The following is an 8,771-nucleotide window of genomic DNA, read 5'->3' as shown; positions in this document are numbered from 1 at the left end:
ACATTCATTTGACTATATAAGTGCTTCATAATTGACCACCTATTATAACATTAGATTGCAAGTTATTTCTTCTATTGCTATTTAACTTTTCACACATTTGTCATATTTGGGTCTTATCTAAGCCTTTGAATTCTAGGATTACCTTGATCTTTGTAGTCTGATTCCACCCTTCACACTGTCTTGATTATAGTTGGCACTTGTTTGGTTGTTAATCTTCCAATTAGTTGTATTAATTTATTAGACAGTTCCTATTCTTTTACTGGTAAATGGTTAGCCTTTAGAATGTGAATAAAGAACATATTGTCTCTGACAATGTTCCTCCCGCCATTTCTACTTTACACTAATGTTCTTCCTGAGTTGAAGTTATTTCCAATCAAAAATAATTTCAACTCAATCATAAATCTCCCATAAATCTTCAGAGGGAATGGTTCCAAAAGTATACCCTCAGGGTTATTTTTTAATCTTCTGATCTTGTAATCACTAGAGCTCAAATAGTCCCCAAGTTACTCTATAACCTTTAGACAAGCATTGATTTATTTTCTAAGTTTCATCTTGCCAGACCTCTCATTTTAAAGATTGCTTCAAAAATGAGGTCTATATTACCTTAACACTGGCTCTTTCCTTGATACATGTCCTGCTGTTAACTGAATACATGTCAGAAACACCAGAGACATACACAGGGCATTTTTTATGCTAATCGTTAAATGGACCCTGATATGATTTTCCTCTCAAAATTACCTTGGGTGAAATAGCACTCTAGTCTTGCTTGGGCTAAAGGAATTGCAACATTTTCTAATGGCATCTCCAAATGGCCCAGTGTTTCTCAGTTCTGGCTCTGAATCACATCACTTGAGAAGAGTTACAAAAATATGCATAGTGTACCTTACCCTCAGAGATTCTGAATTTAATTGGCTTGGAGTGGTGCCTGGACAGTAGTAATACCAACAATTAGCTAGGCTTGAGAAGCATGCCGCACTGGTCAATAAAATAAATTTTTGTTTTGTTTTGTTTGTTTTTTTAAAAAACAAGAATCTAAAGACGTAGGTTCAAGTCCTTTATAACTCTGCCAGCAATTACCTTGTGAATTTGGGCAAGTCATTTCATCTTTCCAAGTCTCAGAATTTTTACCTATAAAACATTTAGAGGAGATGATTTAATCTTTTATTAGGCCAACAACTTTTATCTACTAAATTCCAGACACACTAAGTTCCAGGTTAGATACAATCACTATGAACCAGTCATTGACTCTGGTTCATGTATTTTTAAGAAGTGGCTATCATAACCAGCAGTGCATTTTCATTTACAATTAAATTCTTACTAAAATAAATGTTTAATTCAACAAAAATTTTATTAACTCCTAGTCCAACTACACTTTCTATCACCTCTCTGCTTATAGTTAATTGCTTAATTAAGTAATTAAATTGTTATATTCCTCTGAAGGATTTTTTTAGATGGAGGTCAGGGTTAGTATCTTATATTTTAATCACCCTATAGTCTCACCATATTTGGGTAGAATGTAGTGAATCACAACAACTTTTAATTTAGTTGCAGAAATTAATATTAAGGCAGAAACCATGGCCCAGGAGATTGGAGGTTAGGCAAGTGAGTCAATGATATTTAGGGCAAGATGAGTAACTACATGAACATGTCTGGTTTTAGTCCAGGAGAAGCTACAAGTATGATTTTCAAATTTTGAAAGTCATGTCATAGGTGTCTTAATGCTCCATCATAGAAGATGATATCCTGCCCAAGACTTGATTACTCAGATCTGGTGGGCCTTTTGCATACATATTACTTATCCTGTCTCTTTATATATATATTCATAAAAGGAATAGAATCATTCACACTCCCATCACCTCACTTTTCAAGAACTTTATTGTCACTTTATCTTATAGCTCATCTCTTTTAATCTTTATAGTATTTCCAGAAACCACTCAACTCTCTCTTATTTTAATGTCATTGAGAATAAACAATGTTTTACCTTTCTCTTTCATTTGCTCTTCTCTGCTGTAGTACTTCTTCCAAACAGATAATGTGGACTTTTGAAGTATGTTGCATAAAACTTTCCAAATGTCCTGATTTATAAATTATGAAGAGGGTTGTATATATGTACAGATATCTGGACAGTATTGATTTAGATTGGTTGCCTGTTATAAACCACAGTAACCCTTTTCCACCCCATCTTGCTTTATTATTTAACGCTTTGGATTCAGTTTAGGGTCTGAGTATAATTGGAATAAAAGAAAATTAGCAATTTAGGGCAATCCTATATTGCATTCACTCTGCAGAGAAGACTGAATATATTTTTAGGCACTGCATGTTTATAACCTAATTTTCCCTCATTACTTTACAGAGGTGACCTTGTTCTAATACCTTCAGCACTTGATGTTATAAAAGTGAAATTCTTTTCAAACCTGCTTTGTTAATGTGTTCCCTCTCAGAAACAAATGCAAGATAACATTAACATTCCTGCCACAAAATACCTGCTAATTTGCTTGCAGTGAAGATAGAAAGCTTTTCATTACATATCACAAACTTCATTTATGTAGAATGAGTCACCAGGCTTGCTGAAAAGCCAATGAGCATCTAATCTCTAATGCTGCCTTCAGCTCTAACATCAATCCTCCCAGTTCAACCCATCTTTTATCAGCTATTCAGTCTTTTTTTTTTTAATTTCTATCCTGTTACAAAATTGTGTTGTTCATCTGTCAAAACAGCTTTGATTTATGCTTTTTTATATTATAGCTTCAGAGAAGAAAACACATACAGAGAGAGGAATATGCTATTTTCTTATTAAGGTCAAAATGAAATCTATGCAACAGAAAATAAACAACTTGGTTTCAAACAAATGATGACATTATTAAGTTCATAGAAGTTATATTCCTGATCTTAAATTCTGCTTAATATGTGTCCCTCTATGTTAAGTTTTTCTTGAAAATGATCTGCAGAGAGCTGTACAGAGTTATATGTCATCTCTAGGCACAAGTGAAAAATAAAAAATGAAGCTTGCTATGTCTTGGTTTGTTCTAAACTTATTAAGGTAATGGCATTTCAATTATGGTTATTCAAATAAAGTCAAATCCTTATGGCATACTATCTTGAAGTTAGTCTTAGAACTTTCCTGAAGGTTAACCCTAGAGAGCTATTTTGTGTCAATCTTGGATTATTTCCTTAGGAAGAGAAAAAAATGTGTTTTATGTGTCATACTTAACTACAGATTTTCATTATTAAACATATTTAATAGATATTCTTATTAGATATAATATTCCTCAAGAGTTTTTAGGGACTCAGAAAACCTCACTAAGAATGAAGTCTTTTGCATCGTCAGAATTAGGTAGTAATTTGAATTAAATTTAATAATCTTGAAGGTGAAAAGTCAATAAAAGTCAGGCAAAGAATGTGTGTAAAAGATTGGAGATATTCTACTACTTTGTCTTGTTAGCATATTATGCAAAATTAAAAGAGTTATTCTTCTTTTATTTTCTTTCATTTCTTTAAATAACAAAGGCATTTTATCCTTCCCAACAGGCTATAACACGCAGGCATTTCCTTGCTGTAAGCAGCAGAGACTGGGGGCATAATACCCAATTTGTTGTACCCCAGGCCCTAGTAGCATCCTAAGAAAAAACACAAGGTTAAATGGAACTCTAGAGAGACTTCCTTCTAGAATGAAAGCTAGTCTTATTTGTCTTCAGAAAAAGCACACAACTCTCCATAGTGTGACTTTTCTGCATGATTAAAATGGAAATGAAGACAAAATAAAATAGTTCATCACTTGATTTCACCAAGTGACTTTTAAGTCACCAACACCAATAGTTTTGTAATTCTAATCCAGACATCCTCCAGAAGTTTTACACCTCAAATTATGCCACCTTTAGCTCAGAATTCATAGATGTGTGAATACAAAGATTATATGCAAATAATACCCTTAATATAAAAGTTTCCTGCTTCTTAATTGTCAGCTCCATTAAGGATATTAAAACTACCCTATCCTCAGTTTTTCCAAATCTACATTCTCCCTTAGGATCCTGTTACCCCAGCATTAAATTATTTATTTCTTCAACATCACCAAATTATTAGATAGAACAGAATAAAACTTATGAATCCTCAATTTTCTTGATTACTCATTTATTTACATCAGATATTTTTATGTCTAAAATAATAATACTTCAGTACATTTGATGTTGACAAAAATAGGATTTATCCTGAAACAATTAAGTGATTTTTGTGTCAAGGATTATGTTATACCTTTCTTTGTCAAACACCTTCATTTCTTTCTGGGAAACATTTTAATCCTAGAAAATTTATATTAAAATTACCAGAATAACGGCATGCAATTCATACCACTACATGTTTTTCAGTGTGTTTATAAACATGACTTTATGATCCACATAACAACACTATGAAGAAGATAAGATATGTGTTCAACTAGTACATTGTCAGTACTGGAGTAAATTGGAAAGAATTTTGGTTGGTAATTCAGAAAATCTGAGTTTCATGGCTTCAACAATTTTAAACACTGCTTGAGCAAGTCGCATGACTCCTTTGAACCTGTTTTTCTCAGTCACTAATTTGACTTACTAATGAAAACCAACTGTGAGCTACAAGTTGTCTGGAAAGGAACAAAATACAATCTATACCTTCAAGTTATAACATAGTGGAGACTCAGATATAAATGTAAAACTACCTGTATGATAGTAGAGATATAAATTAAAATTTTTAAGACATGTGTCAAGAAAATTATATGAGAAATATCCTTGCCAAATATCATTTAGATCAAATATCATTAAATAAGAACTAGAAATTAATTTAAAAACTGTACACAAATTATGCAAGTACAAAGTATTATCATCAACATAATTCTAGTAAATAATCCCAAGTACAGGAGACAGAATAATGGCCCCAAAAGACATCCATGTTTAATCTCTGGAACCTGTGAGCGTGTTATCTATATGACAAAAGGGGCTTTGCAGGCATGCTTAAAATATGAAAGTTGGATGAGGAGAGTATCCTGGATTATCTTGGTAGGCCAAAGTAATCAGAAGAGAAAGGCAGGAAGGAGATCAGAGTGATGAAATGTGAGAAGGACTCACCCACCAACTCTGGCTTTCAAGATGAAGAAAGGGGCCATAAACTAAGGAGTGTAGATGGCCTCTAGAAGCTAGAAAAGGTATAGAAACAGACTCTCTTCTAGATCCACCATGAAGGAATGCATCCCTTCTGACAACTTGATTTTAGTCCACTGAGACCTTTATTGGACTTCAGACCTACAGAACTATAAGATAAAAAATTTGTATTGTTTTAAGTGACTAAGCTTGTACTATTCTGTCATGGTAGCCATAGAAAACTAATATACCAATCATTAAGCTTTTTAATGTTAGACTGAAGTGGTTTCTACAAACTCAGTCTCCAAGAATGAAAGGCAGACCAGGTGGGTTACCTCTCCAGGAAGACATTTGGTGGCCAGGGAACACAAAGGAGGATATGGTGGAGAAGGAGGAGGGATGGAAGGGTAGGGTAGCTCTTGACCTTAGTGAAAAGAGAACAGAAAACAGACACGAAGTGTAATTAAACCATTGTTCACTTATTTTTAAGCACTTGTTGTAAATAGCAGTCTCCTCTTATCCCCAGAGGATGCATTCTAAGACCCTCAGTGGATGCCTAAAACCATGGATAGTACCAATCCTCCACCTTTTTTACTTAAAGGAAGCACTTTACAGCTTCTTCTTAGTATATCCAAATTGCCAGAATCACTATTCTTTCATTTTGGGGCCATTATTAAGTAAAATAAGCATTAAACACAATCACTGCAACACTGAGCCTGTGGATCTGATAATCCAGACAGCTACTAAATGACTAAGAGGCAGGTAAAATGTACAGAGTGAATATGTTGGACAAAAGGATGATTGATATCCCAGGAGAGATGGAGCAGGATGGCATTAGATTTCATCATGCTACTCAGAATGGCTGGCAATTTAAAACTTATCAATTGTTTATTTCTGGAACTTTCCATTTAATATTTTCAGATCACGATTAAGTGTGGGTAACTGCAATTGTGGAAAGCGAAACCACAGATAATTGGGGAACTACTATACATAATTGTATGGTCTAAGTTTAAAGAAACATATAAAAGTAAACTCAATTCACATTCTTAAGTACAGAGTCCAGTTAAGGAAAGACAATGGCAATACAGGACAGCAGTGAGTAAATAAAGTAGAAATGTGAACATACTTTAAGTAGTATAAATTATATATAGAACTATGAGTTCAATGAACTTACCCAAGGGCTCGTAGAATATATGATGGTGAGAGATGATAGTATTTGATAAAAGGAGAGTAGTGAGGATGGGAATGTGAAGAGGTGCAAAGATTACAAGGCCTAGAAATTAATGTAAGACCAAGAGGAAGTAAATGTAAAGTTTAATGAGAAGATTCTTATTCCCACTTCCCACTGGAACTAGGGGATTTCAGTGTTTATCTTTTTGTATATGTTGGACTCACATGAAATATTTCCTTTGTATAAAGATGTAAAGCTTTTTCAAATAATTTGACAATCACTATGGCAATCAACAGGGAACCAGTAAATAGATTTAAACTTGGAAAGTTCATGTAAAAGATGAAACAGAGACATCAATTGCAATAGCCCAAGTTTTAAGGTTCATGGGGGAAGAAGTTTCAAAGACAAATCTGACAGATTTAAAAAAAAAAAAAAAAAAAAAACAAACTGGTAGGACTTGATCATGATTAGATAAGAGAGGGAGAAATAATGACCCTAAGATTCCTGGCTTGAGAGACAAGGTGGATCATGCTGCCATTATTCAGTAGGTAGCAACACTGGTTTGAATATATTAACTAACTTAATCTTCGTAACAGTGCTACCAGGTGGCTTGTATCATAATTCAAGGTTAACTGATGAACAAACTGAGACTGAAAAAAGCTAACTAGCCAAAAGTCTCTTGGTTAGCTATTGACAGGGCCAGGATTCAAATTCAGACAATATGGCTCCGAATTCATGTTCTCAGCCACTGTGCTGTAGAGGGTGGAGTACTTTTAGAGAAAGAGAGCAACTTTCATTTGAGACATGTGAGATTTGAGGCAAACGAAACTCTGTGGTACATTTTGCTATCAATATGCAGAGACCTCAAAACATCGCTATTGTTGTAGAGCAAGGTTGACCGTGACAAAATGACAAATCTAGATAGCACTATATTATTGTTTGAGTCAACAGAACATCTTGACTTTTTCTGACTGTGATGAGAAGTGTAATATTATCTCATTATCGCTAAACTATAGCAATTCATAAAGGAATTAGAGAGAGAACTACTTCCCTAGGGATAGTCATGCCATATGGTTGTTATAAAAATATAGTTTTAAACCATGTCAAATCTAAGCAGTGTTGTTGAAATCTCTTCATATCACATTAAGCACAATTCCTAAGGGGTCAACTGAATATTAAATAAACTCCTGTAACAAGAAATTATCTTATTATATATTACATGGCCTTTATAAATTAAAAAAAAAAATGTTAACAATTGTATTTCACTTCTTAAAATATAGGTAAATTCCTCCTTAAGGTTTTACTGAACTATCATTGATAATAAGTAAAATAACAAATATTAGTTTCAATTTAAGTATGAAATTTCTGGCATATATGCATATTAGAAATATGCAAATTCATATGTAGTTGAGAGAAGAAGCCTCATTATCCACAAGTAGTTGACAAAATGCTTTACCACCTGCACATTATCTGTTAAATTTAGATCAAGATTACCAAAATATTTTTTTCCTATGGTGTTTAAAACAAAAAACAAAACTTCTAAGATTTCCTTGTCTTAGTTTCACTTTATATATTTTTTATTTTTTTGTAGAAATCTTTCTTCATAGATGCCTTTAGAACTCTTGTGAAACATTTTTTTCCCTATTGCTTTGCTGTTTGGAATTCCACTTCTGAGTTACAACTATGTGAAAGTTTTAAGATAACCACAACAACCAAAAAAAAAAAAAAAAAAGTATGAGATCAAACTGAATCTGACCTTCTGGCAGGCAGAATGGAACAAAATCTATCCTTTAAATCCCTTCAGTATTTGGTGAATCTTCTAATCCTAAAGAGCTGTCTCTTATTGATTCTTTTTTTGTGTTATAAAAGAAAAATCATATCTGAAGGACTTTTTTATAAAAGTCTGGAGATTCTCAGTTACTTTGTTGAGAAGAATTCTACTGTTGAATAAAGAATCAATAATGAGTACCAAAAGAAAGACTCTGACCATTTGGAGAAAAGCATGAAGAAGAATCTTACAATTTCTTTGAATTTCACTTTGAAGCAACTTATGGCTTTCTGACATATACCACATTCGGTTGTATAACCTGAGTTTATGTCATAAACAGATTGAGAGAATTCTCAAATATTACAACTATACTGAAATTCATTAACTCAAAGGTAAATTGATATGAACACATTAGGATACACAGACATATGCTTCTTTCTTTACTATACGATAATGTTTTAAATTTAAATTTTCAAACGTATGAATAAGTACATTTAGTATGCATATATTCCTTATGATGTGCCAACATTTCAGCATTTTCCACATGTGTAAACTATGATTTTCTGAGTTTGAAGTCTCAGTTGCTATTTATTCTGTTAGAATTGTTAGAGAATTGTTTTAGGAGCTCTTAAGTCATTCTACTCCATCTGGGTCACTGAGCTCTGATCCAGGCAGAACAGAATGTTGCTCCTCTCCCAGTGGACTTCTTTTTTAGTATGATGCTTTT

The sequence above is a fragment of the Pteropus alecto genome, unplaced genomic scaffold (assembly GCF_000325575.1).
Source record: "Pteropus alecto unplaced genomic scaffold, ASM32557v1 scaffold171, whole genome shotgun sequence".
NCBI classification, from domain to species: domain Eukaryota; kingdom Metazoa; phylum Chordata; class Mammalia; order Chiroptera; family Pteropodidae; genus Pteropus; species Pteropus alecto.
This window is presented reverse-complemented; position numbering follows the sequence as displayed.